Raw genomic sequence first — 19,657 nt, forward strand, 5'->3', positions numbered from 1 at the left:
AATTTCTGACTTTTGGCAAGCCATTTAATGTCTCTGGGTCTTAGTTTTCTCATCTCCAAAACAAGGGGTGATGGACAAATGATCTCTAGGATTCTTTCCAGCTACAAATCTATGATCCTATAATGGCATCCCCCTCTAAGTGAATGTATGCTTCTTGAAAGCAGGTTAATTTTTTTCCTTTTTTCCCTTTTTTTCTTTTATATCTACAGTATCTAGTTTATTGAAGTGAAATAATTCAACTCAGTACACATCATAGAAGGATATTGAACTGAATTCTACCACGTCGTTCCTTAAATTTTGATCCTACAGCAGTGAAATAAACACAAGGAAGAAAGAAGGAGAGATGTGAGCAGAGATGGAGAAAGAGTAGGAGAGAGGATGGAATAGAAGAGAGGAGGAGATAAAGATCAAGAGAGATTAGGAAGTCTTTGATTTTTTAGGAGAACAAGGCACTTACTGAAAAGACAATATGAGATTGCTAGGCAACATGTGGTAAATTCCAGTCCTTATAACCACAAATACTCCTAAAATATTGGCATTAAAAGATTGGCTTTTGTTTCTGGACCCATAAAATGATTTTAAAAATAACTGCATTGGCCATATGGTATCAGTAAGGAATAACAAATAAAAGTGTTTCCCTGGTATTCACAAGATATCTGGAGACAGCAAATAAAACCCCCCTCTTGTCTGAACTGGCTACAATTCCTGTGGCAAATGGGCAAAAATACATATAGCCCTTCCTGAGAGCATCCTGGGACTAGTGAGATTTGTTTCTGGCCAAAGGAGTTTGTAGTCATGGCCATGCGTGGTTTGGAGTTGAGTAGAGTGATACATTGCTGTTGTGTAAAGCTTTTTTGCTTTTCAGGGGGAGGGGGTAGTGCACCAACAGAGAGGCAGAGAAAAAGCAGACTGTTCAAGTGAAACCAAGTGTCCACTTCAGGCCGATGGAGTATTAGCAACCAGAGAGTGGTAGACTTCTCTCTCATCAAATGTCAAGCCAAGAACCTAGGGCATATTTTTGTCCTCTCCTCAGCCCATTTAGCTTCCTGGGAGAGAAAGAGCCAAGGCAGAATGCTGGGGCTGTGCTCCTCACATCTACCACAACTATCACCACCATCACCAAGCAGCAGATAGAGAAAGAAAGACAAAAGTAGCAGGAATGAGAAGTAAGTACTAAAGGAGAAGGTTCCAGGTTCCATCTCATTTCTGCCCTTGGAGTCTTAGTAATGAAACAAAAATGAGAGAAACAACCAATGCCCCAGAAAAGGTTTCCTTGACCATTATGCCAAGGTGTGAAATCATAGCTTCTATCTTCTGTGAAATAGAAAACATCAGCAAATCTGACACCTCATTTCCCATTTTCCTTTGCACAACTGGGTGATATTTACAGTCCTACTCAGTAAAATATTAGAAAACAAAATCTTCATCTAAACAAATATACACATCACACACATGCCATTCATTATACAGTAAAAGATCTGTGGAAAGGGAGTAGAGAATTCTAATGGGGGTGAGGTGGATCCATCTTTGAAAATTGATAAGAGAGAAAAGAGAGAAGATACACTTAGCAGCTCTTGAAGTAAAGGGGAGGATAAGTCTATTACTACTGGTGCTTCATTATGAGTGAATCTCTCTGGTGGCTGGTCCCCAACATTGCCTGTGGCCAACACTGGATCTCATTCAAACATGCTCAAGTATCTCTATCTACTTCTTGCTGCTCCCCCCAAATTTCTTATACCTGAAGAATCTCATCTGTTCATGTCAAAGCCCCTTCACAGTCTCAATTGCCAACTTCTTTGCCACAAGAAATTATCTCATTAAGTCCCTGAAAATTTACAGAAGTGAATAGACAAGAATCCCACAAAATGGTGGGTATGGATGAGTTACCATTTGCATTGTTGTAGATAATATTACATTGATAATTTCATCCATCATTCCAGTGTTTAAGGGTTAATGAAATGCCAAAGAAGGAGTTAGAAGGGTGGTCTGGCCTAAGGTGGTCAGAATGTCCTTCAGCTGAGATGAATAAGGAAGTATAATATAGAGAGAGTGGTTAGGGAAAATAGAATCAGTGAGAATAGAATATCCAGAACTGAATAGATTGCTTTGACTATGACCCCAGGATGCCACTGCATGGAATAATATTCCAAAGTATAACCAATTATAACAAATATGGCATTAGCCAAAAGGAAGCCTTCGCTAATATAGAATGTTGAGTGTCTTGGTAGGCAAAGAAAGATGCATAAGAGCTTATAGTTCATATAAAATGTTTAGAAAAGTTGGAAAGTGTTTGGTTGAGAATGGAAGTAAATATGCCAGGAAACTTGGACCTGCCTGTGAAAATAAGCATGGTATTCTATTAACTAATCTGATTTAAAATAAAGAACGTAGAAAGGCTTACAGCTCAAAGAAATTCAGCCAGCTTCAGTTCCCTTACAAAACTGAGAGAAAACAGTAGACAAATAATTTTAATTTCAATATCCCTTTCCTTCAAAGACTCCATTACAAGCCTTATTCTTGGTTCAATAGAGGGTCAGTTATCTGATTAAGTACTGCCTAGAAGCCCTTTGTATTTTATTTCTCTCTCCCTCTGTGGTCAGATAGAAGAGTGCTTTGAAGTTCTTAAATTGGAATATGAGAAAGCATTTCTTTCTCCAGTCTCTCAGTCTGATTGTCCCAAGATAGACTGGCTCAGTGCTGGAGGTGAATGGAGTGACCTGGGACTGAAAGACGTTGGTGGAGCTCCAAAAAGACATGGGATTTAACCTGAAAGGCAAATAAGGAGGCTATTTTTATTCTGCTTGAGTTATTACTTTTGCTCGGAACAAGCAACCCTAGGAAGAGCAAAAGGTGAACAGGCTTTCTCATCCCTAAGGAATGTAGCTCAGGGGTAGAAATGGAACACCCAAGAGTTAGTTAATGAAAGCCTGCATCAATCCTGCAGTCCTAGGTATTTAGGGGAAGTTGCTGGGAAGCTGCTGAGCACGAACAAAGCAAGGAACCCTGCCATGGCGATAAGACTCATGGGGGGGATGGTATCAAAATGAAATCAAACCCACCAGGTTCTCAGTTACTTTCATTAAACCTACCCACTAGTCTCATCCTTGCCTCTATTGTAGTCACAAGCTTTCTCTTTCTCCTCTTCCTCATTCAGTTGTTTTGCAGTCCAGTCTGACTCTTCATGACCCCATTTGGGGTTTTCTGGGCAAACCTACTGGAGTGGTTTGGCATTTCCTTCTCCAGGTCATTTTATATATGAGGAAATTGAAGCAAACAGGATTAAGTGACTTGCCTGAGGTTATATAGCTTGTAAGCCTCTGAGTCTGGATTTGAACTCAGATCTTCCTGACCAGGCAGTGGACTCTATCCATTGTGCAACCTAGCTGCCCCTCTTCCTCTACCTCCATAAAGATTCCTGGACAAAAGCTTCTCTTTGCTAGATTCTGGAAATCTAGAACTTTATTTTCTTAAATATTCTACTTTCCTTCTCCAACATAAGGTATAGTGGATAGAATGCTGGCTCAAAGCCAAGAAGTTAAGGATTCAAGTTCCAACTTGGATGTCTATAGTACCTTAACCCAGTGGTGTCAAACTCAAATAGCAACAGGGACACTCACCCAGGCAAAAGGATTCCTGCTGGCTACAAATCAACAGGTTTACAATGTAGTATTAACAGGGCAGCTAAATAGCACAAGGGATAGAGAGTTAAGCCTAGAGTCCAGAGGACATAGGTTCAAATCTAACTGTAGACACTTCCTTGTTGTGTGAACCTGGGTGGCTTATGCTTAGTATTGATTCTAAAGCAAAAGGTAAGATTTTTTAAATAAAGTCTACACGATACCTGTTTTTATTTTCTCCCTAAACTGATGGCTTATTGGCTAAATTTCTTTGTTTCATCGTAGTCATGGACACATGGGTATTCCTCCCGGTTGTCTTACAGAAAGCCCACAAGCTCTTTGGAATGCCACCCTTTGTTTGTTAATGTTCTGTCCTCTCCACGGACCAAAAAGTTATCCTGGGAAGCCCACTGAAAGATGTGACCAAGATAGAGAGACTCAGATTCTTCCTTCCTTTCCTGTCTGGCAGTCACTTGACAAACATTTAGAGTGGCAAACACTATACTAAGAGCAGAAGATTCAAAGAAAAGAAGAAAAAGTGGTCCCTGCCCTCAAGGAGCTTACATTTAAATGGAGAAGACAGTACGTCAATAATTAAGTACAAAAAGTAGATGGGAAATAATATCAGAGAGGAAAGAATCTAATGATGGGATGTAGGATGTGAGCTAAGTATTGAAGGAAGTTTGAGACACTAGGAAGCTGAGGTGCTATAGGGGGGCATTCTAAGCACACAGACAAGAGGTGGAGTGCCATGTGCAAAGCCAGATGGGAGAAGCTTCCAATGGGTTTGAGTTTATTTGCATGCTATGCTGCATGCTGTAGTAGACATGAAAAGACTTATTGAAGAATACCAGACAAATGATGCATAATTAAAACCCCTCCAAAGGTTGTTATTGAGTTGTTCATCAGAGTATGAGAGCCTCATGGAGTGTGCAGTTTATTACCATGAGAGGGAACAGAGAAGACTCCCCATTATCACTGTTCTCATTACCACTTCCCTCAAGTGTTGTGGCTGCCTAATTTTAGAACTTCCTAGTACTGCAAGTGTTTTCTTTTGAGGCTCTCTCTCCTACCAATGGAATAGCAGAGCCAATTGTGTAGACAAAAGGGTGAAGTTGGGAAAGTTTGTATTTAACCTTTATTCTTTTGAATCCCCACAAACCCAAAGCCACTCCCAAGTGCCAATCACAGGAATATGGAATTCTAGCCTTAGATCTTAGAAGTACTTGTTCTATTCCAAGATACAGGATAAAATATGGAGGAAAGAAAGATCTTTAGAACCATATAAATTTATATGCTTCTCATTTCTTCCTCTCTCCCCACCAAAAAGAACTAAAAATAGATATAGAGAAACAGAAAAAACGGAAGCATTTATTCAGCGCTTAATCAAATACTGGGGATTGTCTAGGGACATAGTTATTTACTGGATCTGAGATTTCATTGGTATAGGGAACTCCCAGGTGAGGAAATCCCTTCCAGAAATGCAGATTAGCACCGTCTCTGCAGCTTATCATTTTAGAGAGTTGTTTAGAGATGGAAATATTTTTAAAAAACATAAATAGGACCATATAGCTAGTTTATGAGCACAGATGGGTTAAATAACTTGCTTAGTGCCATTTAACTAGTATATGTCAGAGGTAGGGTATATGGGATATTCAAGGGTGAACTAGCATTTCTGTGAGGGCTTCTCATCCTCCTTCAGTGTCCACCTGTGGCCCCAAGGAGCTTTAGGATGTGCAGCGGCCATGCTCTAGTATACACTGATGAGTTGGGGTGTTATTTAACCCAAGCATTTGAAGGCTTCCCCCAATGAAAGGGATAGATGAGAACAATTTGTTCCGATTGCCATGAAGACAGCAGAAGCAGGTTCTGTGGAGTTCCTAGAGCTTGCTCAGGCATTGAAGATGCTAAGATAATCCACTGTAGCCCAAGCCTTCACCAGACTCTCTTGACTTTTATCTTGCCAATGGATTTTATTGACTCTGGAAGAAGGAGGGAGGGATTTTGTACATATCTCATTTAAATAGAATTTACGCACAAGACAAAAGACATCACCAATGATGTCATTTTGGTCCTCTTCTAATACAAAGGACAACTAGCTATAGGTCAGAGGTGGGACCTCAACTCAGATCTCCTTGGATTTGAGGTTAGTTCTCCATACATGATAGCACACTGCCTTTCATAAATAATAGCTCACATTTATATGTACATCATACATGTCATCATATTTGATCATCATAACAAGAAAACTAAGGCTGGGATAAGTCAAATGCAAGATCTCAGGTGGGAACTGACCAAAGAACTTCCTAACTTTAAGGCTAATGCTCTCTGCCATACTGCCTCAATCACAAAGGGTTATCAAACTATTCAAATTTCTCCCAGGTGCTCTTTCTGGGCTTATAATGCATTACTTCCTTTCAGGTACTCTGTCATCCAACCCAACTGACCTTCCTGCCATTTCTCACAAGCAACAATCTATTTCCCATCTCCTTGTCTTTGTACTAACTGTCTCCTATGCCTGGAATACAATCTTCCTTTTCTCTGTCTCTTAGACCCCATCTCTCATTTTGCCCAATTGTATCTAACTTCCTGACCCCATTTGGGGTTTTCTTGGCAAAGATACTGGAATGGTTTGCCAGTTCCTTCTCCAGCTCATTTTACAGATGAGGAAACTGAGGCAAACAAAGTGAAGTCACTTGCCCAATGTCACACAGCCAGTAAGTTTCTAAGGCCAGGTTTGAATTCAGGAATGAGATGACTCTTCCTAACTCCAGAACAGGCATTCTACTTGCACCACCTAGCTGCTCCCTTAAACTCCACTAGTTTCCTTTAAAGCTCAAACTTGACCAGGACTGTTTTCTTAAAAAAAAAAAAGAGTGTCTCATCTCTACTTGGCTGACTTCCCCTACATAATTTTACTACCTTTAATTTTTCCTCTGAACCCTCTGAAAGCTGCTCTCCCCAAGTCTAGGTCACATTTCAGACTATTGCTAGATTTCATCTACTCCTTTATCAACACTTCAATGAGAGCACAGGCAGAAGAGGGGAGCAAGGATGATGAAAGTACTGGGATCCGCTCCATATGAGTATCAGCTAGTGATGGTGTTCAGTTGAGAATCATCCAGGGCCTGCCTTTCAGTATTTGAAGGATTTTGGTGTAGAAAAAGGATTAGACTTGCTCAGCTTGGTCTCAGGAGGTCAGAAGCTAGATAGAAGGATAAGTGGAAGTGGTTGAGATAGGTATTGACTTCATATGAAGGAAAGCTTTCTAACAGATCTAAGAATGGAATGAGTGACCTCTCTCATAAAGGAGGAATATGCCTTCCACTGAAGGTCTTCAAGTAGAAGCAGAATGACTACTTGTCAAGAATTTTGCAGAGTAGATTCTTTTTTATGTTGGATCAGATAAGATTACTTTTGAGGACCCTTCCAATTGTATCATGCTTTGATTTTGTGAGTTCTCAAAACATTCCACTCCAATAAACACTCCAGAACTCCAATTTTCAGTAATTTTTCATTGTATACAACTCTTTGTGACCTCATTTAGGGTTTTCTTGGCAAAGGTACTGGACTGCTTTGCCATTTCCTTTTCCTGCTTATTTTACAGATAAGGAAACTGAGGTAAATAAGGTGAAGTGAATTACCTTGAGTAGCACAGCTAGTAAGAGTCTGAGGGTGGATTTGAATTCAAGAAGATGAGTCTTCCTGCCTCTTTCTACTACACCCCTACCTTCTCCAGGACTCCAATAGATCTTTTATATGTGATCAATGTAGTTATTCCTTCAAATGATGCAGATGACAACCTCTGTATACCATACCTGCCCATGTGAGTTGACTCTTATCCCTGTATATTGTCTTCTCTCTTTGATGTTCCTTTTTCTTGATGCTCCTTGTACAAGACACTCTATCTTCTGACTCTGAGCATTTTCACTGGCTGTTCCCTATGCCTGGATTTCTTTTCACCTTCTAGCTTCTGGGGCTTCCCTCAAGTCCCAGCTAACATACCATCTTCTACAAGAAACCTCTGATCCTCCTTCATTCTAATGCCTTCTTTTGCTGATTATCTCCAATTTATTCTGTAGTTATCTTGCATGTACGTAGTTGTTTGCATGTTGTCTCACCCATTAAACTATGAACTCCTTGAGAGCAGGGACTGTCTTTTGACTTTCATGTATCCCCAGTACTCAGCACAATATCTATCACATAGTAGGTGCTTAATAAATCCTTGTCCACTTGCTCCCAGGCTGTTTGGTGTATTACTCAACATTTTAAACCCGTGGTGTGAGTGGCTTACAACTGGAGCCTATACATCCTCATTTGGGGTAATAGTCCACAATACCCCAATGCTGTCACAGTCCTTACTGTGTCACGAATGATAGATGCTTCTCACTGTGTTTATCCAAGCATGCAAGAAACTTGAGAGATATTTACAATTAAAACCGCGTTTAGTCTCTATATTGCTTCTTCCTGTTTTCAGGGCTTCATAGATCTAGAAATGGGAAGGAAGGAACCTCACAGGCCATCTAGTCCAATCCTCTGATTTTTCAGCTAAGAGTCTAAATGACTTATCCAAAGTACCAGTGGCAAAGATAAGAATTTGAACCTGGCTCCTACAACTCAGAAGCTACTCTCTTTCCAATGTACCTTAATGACTTCCTCAAAGGTTAAACTTTCAGGAATTTTATGTTTGTTCCAAAACTGGGTCTTGAGAGATTTGTCTATCATTAACTATAAGTCTGTTTCTCTAAACTTTGTGCTAATACACACAGGTAGCCTGTATCCAGCAGATACCTTTATTGGTTTTTATGGGTGTTAATTAACAGCTCGACTGCTGGCAACCAATCTCGATACACTCAACTAGAACACACCTGCTGCTCTGATGAATGTTATAGGCATCTCTTAGCTTTCCACAGAGGGCTATAAAATCTTAATGGAGTGACAACACAGTAGGGCAATTTAGCCCCATTTACATTTTGTAACATATGCATTGGGGAGTTTCCTGTTCAGCTATTTTTTTTCCTAACCCTTTCCTTCCAGATAGCATCTCGAGCTTGAAAATCGAATGGGCAGTAGAATCCCAGGTTATTAACTGCAGAGATTGATAGGATCTCTTGACTCTAAGAAATGAGATAGGAAATTGTAAAAAGATGTTTGCTGCTACACCATCATTTGTTATCAGAGAGCAATGTTCTTGACCAAAACGGCCATCCAGTTAGTGTATTTATTGCTTTTGGAATGAATGCCAAGGCTATTGCCTATTGTAGAGAACCTACCTAGTGACTTATGTCCTTCCCAATGAAACCAAGCACTGATATAAATTGTTTGGTTCCTAATTCATGTACAGTTGAATAGATTTCAATAGGTTTGTTACAGCAGAAAGCACTGGCTAATTATGCCTCTGTGGTCAAATACTGATAGCTGTGTCTTTGCATTTATATTGACCTCCTCTGGGCTAGCTGCTACCAGATTGTAATGAATTAAACAAACAAATAAGTATTTATTAAGCACCTAATAAGTTTCAGAAGGACAGTAGGTAGTTAAAATGCTGGGTTTGGATCAAGAAGACTGATCTTCCTGAATTCAGATCAGCTTCAGATACCCTGTTTACCTCAGTTCCCTCATCTGTAAAATTAGCTGGAGAAGGAAATGGCAAACCACTCAAGAATTTTTGTAAGGAAAACCTCAAATTACCAAACAAGGGTCAGACACAATGAAACAATCTCTACTCTCAATGAACTTATATTCTAAGAGTACCTACAAGGCACAGATCTCAGTTTCCTTCCAAGGATGGTCATTCTTTTCAAGGAAGGAATGACAGTTAAAAGCTACAAATTCACTAAGTATTTCTTCTCTGGGACAGCTAAGTGGAGCAGTGGATAGAGTGCTGCATCTGGAGTCAGGACTCATTCAAATATGGCCTCACATTTACTAGCTTTTCACACTTGGGCAAGTCACTTCACCCCATTTGCCTTAGTTTCCTTATCTGTAAAATGAACTGGAGATGGAAATGGTAAACCATTTCAGGATCCTTGCCAAGAAAATCCCAAATGGGGTTATGAAAAGTCAGACACAATTGAACAATAACAAATACTCTTCTCAAATTTCAGTCACTATTCCATGCCTTTTTTGTCTTTGCTTTTCATGTTGATATTTTCTAATAAATATTCCACGGAGGACATGCCTAATGTGTTAGATGCCTTTCTCTCATTCTTTTGGTATCTTGAGAGGAACAATGTCACTCAGGATGTTGGTCTATTATTATCTCTCATTCTTTCTACAAAACTGGCCCACTTCCCTTTCCGGTCATACAATTTCAATTATTATCTTCCACTCTACCCTTAAATGCAAGTAGACATTACTAACATTCTTAAGCTTACAGTGTACCTTTCTATTGCCCTTCAGATAGTTGGTCATTTTAATGTCGATCTCATATTCACAACCTTCTCTTGGACTTTAATGGCAAGTCTTTCATTTAGATCAATATTACCTCTCACTCGAGCTATGGCTACTAGGATAATGTAGAAAGCTCAGCAACCTACTAAGACCTTCTAGAAATGAAATACAACTGAAATCCCAAAGGAAACATCCTGGATGGAATTTTCTTTTCTTTTTAAGAATTTGAGAACGAGGTCCCACAGGTAAAGAAAGAAGGAAAAGTAGTGGGTACCTCTAAAACAGGGAGGAAGGCAGGTGGAATAAGGACTAGAGCACTAGACCTGGAGTCAGGAAAACTTGAGTTCTAGTCTAGAAGACTAGGTATTTTCTGTCCATTTCTTATACTTTCCATATTATAACATCAAAGTCATCAAAATGAAGAATACTGCCCACCCCAACTGTTAAAGCAATCAGGATCTCTGAAACTTAAATATGAGCCATGGTAGAAGCAGCGAGGTAGCATAGTGGACAGTGCACCAGACCTGGGATCAGGAAGACTGGTTCAAATCTTCCCTGATTCATTTCTAGCTATGTAACCCTGGGCAAGTCTCTTTTTATTTTTTTTTCCTAAACCCTTACCTTCTGTCTTATAATTAATACTGTGTATTGGTTCTAAGACAGAAGAGCAATAAGGGCTGGGTTTGGGGAGTTGAGTTACTCCTGGGCAATTCCCAATCATCTAGCCCTTGCCACTCTTCATTCCATCTTAGGGTTGATCCTTAGACAGAAGGTAAAGGATGTGTATGTGTGAGTGTGTGTCCTGGCTGGCCCCTACTTGAAAGAACTACAAGCTTTAATACATTCATATTTGATCCACCTCCTCTGATGTTCAAGCCCCTCAGTGAGTGTATGTCCAGCATTCCTACCAAAGTTATCTGAGAAACATGTGCTGTCAAATGGTTTCAAAAATCCTCCCTATCCCTTTATGAACAATTTAACATTAGAAAGAAGAAACTATGTTGTGGCTATGAAGCTGGACAGAGACAGAAAGAGCTGGCTGAAGTCCAACCTCTAATACATGTCATTGTTCAATTATTCAGTCTTGTTGAATTTTTCATGACCCATAAACCATACTATCCATGAGATTTTCATAGCAAAAATATTGGAATGAATTGTCATTTCCTCCTCCAGTAGATTAAGACAAACAGAGGTTAAGTGACTTGTCCAGGGTTCAACAACAAGTAAGCATCTAAGGTCACATTTGAACTCAGATCTTCCTAACTCCAAACCCAGGACTTTATTCACTGAGCCACCTACCTTTATTACAGACTGTCACTCAATCCCTTAGTGAAAAAATTATTTAATTTCTCAGTCTCTTTAAGAAACTAGCAATAAAACATTTACAATATTTCCTTATAGAGGGAATTTTCTCACTTCCAAAGAAATAAAAACCTGGCCAAAATGGTGTATTGAGACCCCTACCTATGGCAAATACTGACTGTGTGACCTTGAAAAAGTCATTTAATCTCTCAGTTCTCTAAGTAATCTCTAAAACTATAAACTGCAGAGAAGACATTAACTTGTATAAATAAAGGGAGTTTCCTTCCCTAAAATTTCCTTATACCAAGGAAATCATCAGTTCAGTCCCTCTTCCTCCATGTTAGGACAACTTCCTCCCAGCCCAAAATGATATTCCCTCAATGAAACCTTACAATGTACTTGAGCAGTTCTATCTGATACCTATCTTCAAAGTCTCAACATCTTGAGCCCCACATGGCTACCCAAAAAATCCATAACTTTGATTCAAAATGTTATAGTCCCTCAGAACAATCTTCTCTTCCCCATCAAAGTCTGTCTTGGATAAATCTTTGACTATTCACATAATCCATTCTCCTTTATATTCCTAACAAATACTTTTAAGTTATTTTTTATTTGCAATATTATATATTATCACATATATAGTGTTATATTTATATTATATAAATAATAAATATTAGTTCTATTTATTGAGTAATTTATTAAGTATTTAAGATTTAAGAATTTAGTCAATCAACAAACATTTATTATAAACTTGGTGTTGGTCAAACATGTTTTAAGCACAAGGAAACATATTGTCCCTAGCTACCCTCAACTATAAAGACAACTATATTCATAGATGATATATGCATACTCGTGGCATGAATTGATCCAACCATTCTGGATGGCAATTTGGAACTATGTCCAAAAGGCTTTAAAAGACTGTCTGTCCTTTGATCCAGCCATAGTATTGCTGAGTTTGTACCCCAAAGAGATAATAAGGAAAAATACATGTACAAGAATATTCATAGCTGCACTCTTTGTGGTGGCAAAAAATTGGAAAATGAGGGGATGCCCTTCAATTGGGGAATGGCTGAACAAATTGTGGTATGTGATGGTGATGGAATACTATTGTGCTCAAAGAAATAATGAACTGAAGTAATTCTATTTGAACTGGAATGACCTCCCGGAATTAATGTAGAGTGAGAGGAGCAGAACCAGGAGAATATTGTCCACAGAGACTGATTGATACACTGTGGTACAATCAAATTTATGGACTTCTCCATTAGTGGCAATGCAATGATGCAGAACTATTCAGAGGGACTTATGAGAAAGAACGCTATCCACATCCAGAGAAAGAACTGTGGGAGTAGAAACACAGAAGAAAAAGAACTGTTTGATCACATGGTTTGATGTGGATATGATGGGGAATCAATCATCATTCAGAAAAATAACTTTGGGAGTAGAAACACACACAAAAAAAAAACAACTGCTTGATAACATAGTTTAATGGGGATATGATTGGGGATATAGACTCTAAGTGATCACCCTAATGCAAATATCAATAATATGGAAGTAAGTCTTGATCAATGACACAAGTAAAACCCAGTGGAATTGCATATTGGATATGGGAGGAGTGTGGGAAAAAGGGAGAGAAAAAACATGAATCATGTAACCATGGAAAAAAATTTTAATTAATCAAATAAAATTTAAAAACAACAAAAAAAAGAGCAGAAATAAACTTTTTAAAAAGAAAGAATCTACCAAAAAAAGAAACTTTATGCAATATAATTGGGAGGGAATCTCAGATGAAAGGCAGGGAAATTGAAGGGGTCCTCTTACAGAAGGTGGGATTTGAGTTAAGTCTCAAAGGAAACCAAGAGCTGATGATAAGGAGAGCAAGAATTCCAGGCAGGAAGTAGTCTTGCCCCTCTTCAGCATGCACAATCATTATGCTTTATGACTATCAGAATGTCTGTACTCTTCCCTGGCTAGATTGTAAAATTCAAGATGAGTTGGGTTATCAAAATTTTGGACAACCCCTTGTTACTTAGCACAGTGTTCTGTAATGTAATAGCATCTGTTCTGGTGACTGAATGAATGATTGAGTAAGTACTCAAAATGTGCCTTACCTCAGGACTTTGTTACTAAAACTATGTTGTCTTTTCCATCTTATTTCTTATAGAGTTTCGGCATATTCTTAACTCTATGCAATATTTTCCCATGTGTACAGGAAGTGACTTTGTGAGCCCCCCAAAAATACCTATTATGCTTCATTTTCTCTAAGAGAAATTACCCTTAGAATAACAAAAAGACCCAACAATTCCAAGACTCTTGAGCTTTTCCAAAAGTATTGGCTTAAAATTTTATGAGATTTTCAAAAACAGTCTTAGCACAACAGCTGGCATGTAGTAATGAACGTTTATAGTATTGTATTGTAGTTCCTCATGTAGCTTCGATATTGTCATTCTTACTTGTTACTGTATATTTTTATAAGGGTTTGTTCTTTTCAATTAGTTTCCAGTGCCTAGCCAAGTTTCTGGAACATTGTTATTTTTTATTCAGTCCTTTCAGTCCTTATCTGAATCTTTGTGTCTTCATTTGGGGCTCTTTGGCAAAAGACACTGGACTGGTTTGACATTTCCTTCTCCAGCTCATTTTACAGATGAGGAAACTGAGGCAAACAGGATTATAGTAGGTGTCTGAGGCCACATTTGAACTGAGGAAGATGAGTTTTCCTGGTTTTGGACCTATCTACCTAGGATACTTAATAAAAGCTTGTTGACTATACAGTTCACAGAAATACTGTGTCAGAAGATAGTGGCAAGACCATTAACTGTCACATAAGCTCCCGTGAAATTGAAGAAATCTGTAACCCAATGGGTGTTGTCCAAGTCTGCATACTCCATCCCATAGGGCAGAAGTACCCATCACAAATGCTTAGTCATAAATCTCTGCTGAGGGAAAGGACCTCAATGAAAGTGGAAGCCCAGGCAATTTTGCTCTAAGAAATGTTTCAGAGGGGTGGGGTAGAGAGGAGGAAAATGTTCAATGATACAGATTGAGAAAGCAAAAGGGAAAAGGTAGCCCATTGAGAATATGATTGTGCAACCCGAGTTGGAGTACTGAGGAGAAGGGGGCAAGAAGATATGGAAAAAGTCCAAAAAGATTGGGATGATGGGAAAGGACACTCCCTAGTTGGAAATGATTAGATGAAATGCAGAATTTCAGGGCTTCCTCCTCCTTTCTTGTTAATCCCTTCCCCTTCTGCCCACATACTAGCTATGATTCAATGCTAGATTTCTGCATTGCAGTATATTTAGCATCTAAGAATTTTTTTAAATGATAAGCCACCCACCTCATCAACTTTGGGAAACAGATGTCACTAGGATGGGAAATAGGAATAATTAGTCCCAAACACGAAGAGCTCCCCATGTCAGTGTCAGCAGAGTGCAAGCTGTCTGTTCCAGTTCCCCACTGAGCTCTGGCTTGCCGGTCATTAATCTCTTTCCCACTGAGGTAGATTTATTTTGGGAGTTGGCCCAACTCATTTAAGAGTCCATTTTCCTATTGGCTGACACACTCCTTCCCAGTCTTCCTCACCCTATCCAGTCCTTCTTATCTTACTGCACCTGATAAATGAACCCCCAGAGGAGCTAGTGAATGACCCTTACAGGAAGGGCTAGCAGTAAAACAGGCAGAATGGAGCAAAGGGGAAAAAGCCAACTGGATCCTGAAACATGAAAAGTAGTCAAATCCAAGCCTCCTCTATTTTTAATTTAAGAAAAATAATATTGCATCTCTCAAACTGGCCAGTCCAAATACTTCCATATTTTATTTTATTTTAATGAGAGGGGGAACAGGACAAAGCAGGGAGGAGCTGTGGACCTGTGATTTTGTCAGTATCCAGAATTTCCTGTATGAAAATTCCTTTCCCTACACCAATCCCAGGCAATTATCTGTAATTTACAGTCTTGGAGAATAGCCTGAGGACAGAAGAGGTCAAGTGACTTGTTCACAGGCACAGAGCTAGTAAGTGAGAGCAGAAAGATTTGAACCCAGGTCTTTCCAGCTCTCTAGGTCATCCCTCTATTCACTAATAACATTTGTTCAATCATTGGCAAAGATACAAGATTGGTTTGCCACTCTCTTCTCCAATTCATTTTATAGATTAGGAAATTGAGGCAATGAGAGTTGTGACTTGCCTGGGTTCACAGAAGTGTAAATAAGGATACATTTCAACTCAGGAAGATGAGTCTTCCTGATCCCAAGCCCAGAACTCTATCCACTGACCCACCTAATTGTCCTTTACTGATACATACTACCTTTCCATTCTAAACTATTATTTATTTTCCACCTGAAATGTTGTTTTTTTAAACACTTTTAGGCAGTTTCCTAAGAACTTTATCTATCAACAGGGAGCAGAATCTGCTCTGAAATGCATAGTCTTCCATTTCCTTGGGATACTAAGATTAAGTGACTTGCCTGGAGTCACATAAGCCAGTTTTTACCGGAACTATGGTCTTTCTCACTCCAAGACCAACTCTCTATCCACTACCCATTGCTTTTATTCTGTTAATAGTATTCATATGAATTAAAACCCCTAAGTGTGCCCAACCACTGAATGCCCAACATACACAGGAATCAGCAAACTCCTCCAAGACATTTAGAGAAGAATTTAATTACAAAGGATTTTCTACTTTGGCAGGGTAGGGACTGTTTTTAGTTTTCTCTTATATCCTCAGTCTCTAGCATAGTGTCTGTCCTAATGGGTGTAAAATGAATTCTTAGAGTCAATTGAATTGAATGAAATTAGGTTGGATTGGCTTAGATTGGATTGGAAGAGCATAATGTTATGAAGAAAAGGGCACTGGAATGGGAGATAGTAAGCTTGGCTACTCTGCTAGCCACTGCCCAGCTGTGTGAGAAGTCACTTCATTTCCTTGGATTTAATTTCAGCCTCACTTAAAGGACTGGATTAGAAACATCCTTCAGTCATTTTAAAACACTGATGTTTTATGAATCTGTAAGCCTGGATTTGGGGAAAACTAGGGAAAAGATATGCAGTAAACTGTGATTGTTTGGGTGAATAATCATTCTAATCCAGGATATATCTGCTAACAAACATTAACACATAGTATGTGCTTAATAAATGCTTATATACTGGCCAACTAATGAGTAGCTAACTGCTAAACACATAGTGGATGATTAGGATGAGAAGTAAGCACTAAGTTAATGACACTGTTAAATAGAAAAATAAAAAATATTTCAGGGTCAAGAAAAAGTTATTGAGTAACTAGAATATTAAAAAAAAGAAAAAAATTGGTAGTTAAATATTCTATGAACCTAATAACTCAAACCAAGAGAAAGGCAAGGAGACCAAATATTTAGTAGAGTCTTTCTAAGCCAGGTAGCTTGCTTCCAGTCACAGGACTAGGAGATCTTGGACTCATACCTATTACATAAATAGAAGCACCAAAAATTATTTTAACCTCTACAAAGAAAAAGTGTCTACTTTCAAATGTAGCAGGGTTGATCAAAAGAACACCTGTAGAACTGATGAATCCCTTCAATCAATTTGATGAGATTACAAGATCTAAATCCGTGTTGGGAAAGGAGCCTTGACACGTAACAAAGTTCTTTTTCTAGGCTAACAGAATTCTTTCCTGATGGAGCCCCAGTGACTAAGATTTCATATAACATGATTGGTGATGGATAATTGGGGTCAGATGGGTGATCTCTCATCAGAGGAATTTTGCCCTCTGTGGTCCTCAAGAACAAGCTCTGCCTTTTTTTTTTCTTTTGGATCCTTGCTTTTTAGCAACCTTTCTCTCATTTGAACTTGGGAGAGGGAGAGAGGGAGATTTTACCTCTCCTCCTCTGACTGGAGAACAATTATTTATGACAAAAGTACATAGCAATAGGAAATATGTGCTTTACCAAGCAATTTCTTATATCCCAAGGTTCTGGCTCCTTGATTCTGCCTTCCCATTCATTTTATGAACATAAGTCTATGACTAGAAACCCAGAAAATTTGATATTTCTCTTTTTTTCTTTTTTTTTAAATTTAAATTAATTTATTTAGTCAATTTAGAACATTATTCCTTGGTTACAATAATCATATTATTTCCCTCCCTCCCCACCCCCCAACTCCTTCCCATAGCTGATGTGCAATTTCACTGGGTATTACTTGTGTCCTTGATCAGAACCTATTCCAATGATGTTTTTTGCACTAGGATGTTCATTCAGAGTCTACATCCCCAACCATATCCCTTCAATCCATGTATTCAAGCCATTGTTTTTCTTCGGTGTTTTTACTCCCACAGTGTTTCCTCTGAATGTGGATAGTGGTTTTTCTTGTAGGTTCCTTCAAGTTGTTCAGGATCACTGCATTGCCGCTGATGGAGAAATCCATTACATTTGATTGTACCACAGTGTATCAGTCTCTGAACAATGTTCTCCTGGTTCTACTCCTTTTGCTCTTCATCAGTCTCTGGAGGTCATTCCAGTTTTCATGGAATTCCTCCATTAACTGGGTATTTTTTTAAATAGTATTTTATTTGATAATTTCCATGCATTATTCATTAAGACAAAGATCATTTTCTTTTCCTCCCTCCAACCCCCCCCCCCCCCCGTAGACGACGCGTGATTCCACTGGGTATCACATGTGTTCTTGATTCGAACCCATTGCCATGTTGTTAGTATTTGCATTAGAGTGTTCGTTTAGAGTCTCTCCTCTGTCATGTCCCCTCAGCCATTGTAGTCAGGCAGTTGCTTTTCCTCAGTGTTTCTACTCCCTCAGTTTGTCCTCTGCTTATGGATAGTGTTTTTTCTCCTAGATCCCTGCAGATTGTTCAGGGACATTACACTGCCACTAATGGAGAAGTCCATTACGTTCGATTATACCACAGTGTATTAGTTTCTGTGTACAATGTTCTCCTGGTTCTGCTCCTCTCGCTCTGCATCACTTCCTGGAGGTCGTTCCAGTCTCCATGGAATTCCTCCACTTTATTATTCCTTTTTGCACAATAATATTCCATCACCAACATATACCACAATTTGTTCAGCAATTCCCCAATTGATGGGCATCCCCTTCTTTTCCAATTTTTGGCCACCACAAAGAGCACAGCTATGAATATTTTTGTACAAGTCTTTTTGTCCATTATCTCTTTGGGGTACAGACCCAGCAGTGCTATGGCTGGATCAAAGGGTAGACATTCTTTTATCATCCTTTGTGCATAGTTCCAAATTGCCCTCCAGAATGGCTGGATCAGTTCACAACTCCACCAGCAATGAATTAATGTCCCCACTTTGCCATATCCCCTCCAGCATTCATTACTTTCCATAACTGTCATGTTAGCCAATCTGCTAGGTGTGAGGTGATACCTCAGAGTTGTTTTGATTTGCATCTCTCTGATTATGAGGGATTTAGAACACTTCTTCATGTGCTTATTAATAGTTTTGATTTCTTTTTCTGAAAACTGCCTATCCATATCCCTTGCCCATTTATCAATTGGGGAATGGCTTGATTTTTTTGTACAATTGATTTAGCTCTTTATAAATTTGAGTAATTAAACCTTTGTCAGAGGTTTTTATGAAGATTTTTTCCCAATTTGTTGTTTTCCTTCTGATTTTAGTTACATTGGTTTTGTTTGTACAAAAGCCTTTTAATTTGATGTAGTCGAAATTATTTATTTTACATTTTGTGATTCTTTCTATGTCTTGCTTGGTTTTAAAGTCTTTCCCCTCCCAAAGGTCTGACATGTATACTATTCTGTGTTTACTCAATTTACTTATGGTTTCCTTCTTTATGTTTAAGTCTTTCACCCATTTTGAATTTATCTTGGTGTAGGGTGTCAGGTGTTGATCAATTCCTAATCTCTCCCACACTGTCTTCCAATTTTCCCAGCAGTTCTTATCAAATAGTGGATTTTTGTCCCAAGACCTGGGATCTTTGGGTTTATCGTATACTGTCTGGCTGAGGTCACTTGCCCCCAGTCTATTCCACTGATCCTCCTTTCTGTCTCTTAGCCAGTACCAAATTGTTTTGATGACTGCTGCTTTGTAATATAGTTTGAGGTCTGGGACTGCTAGGCCCCCCTCATTTGTGTTTTTTTTTTTTCATTTTTCCCTGGATATCCTTGATCTTTTGTTATTCCAAATGAACTTTGTTATGGTTTTTTCCAAATCAGTAAAGAAATTTTTTGGGAGTTCCATGGGTATGGCACTAAATAGATAAATAAGTTTGGGTAGGATGGTCATTTTTATTATATTGGCTCGTCCTACCCATGAGCAGTTAATGTTTTTCCAATTGATATTTCTAATGTTAGGTGTTACCTCTTGCTCTAGACATTTACTCCCAGGGGGAA

The sequence above is a fragment of the Monodelphis domestica genome, chromosome 2, assembly GCF_027887165.1.
Source record: "Monodelphis domestica isolate mMonDom1 chromosome 2, mMonDom1.pri, whole genome shotgun sequence".
Taxonomy (NCBI): Eukaryota; Metazoa; Chordata; class Mammalia; order Didelphimorphia; family Didelphidae; genus Monodelphis; species Monodelphis domestica.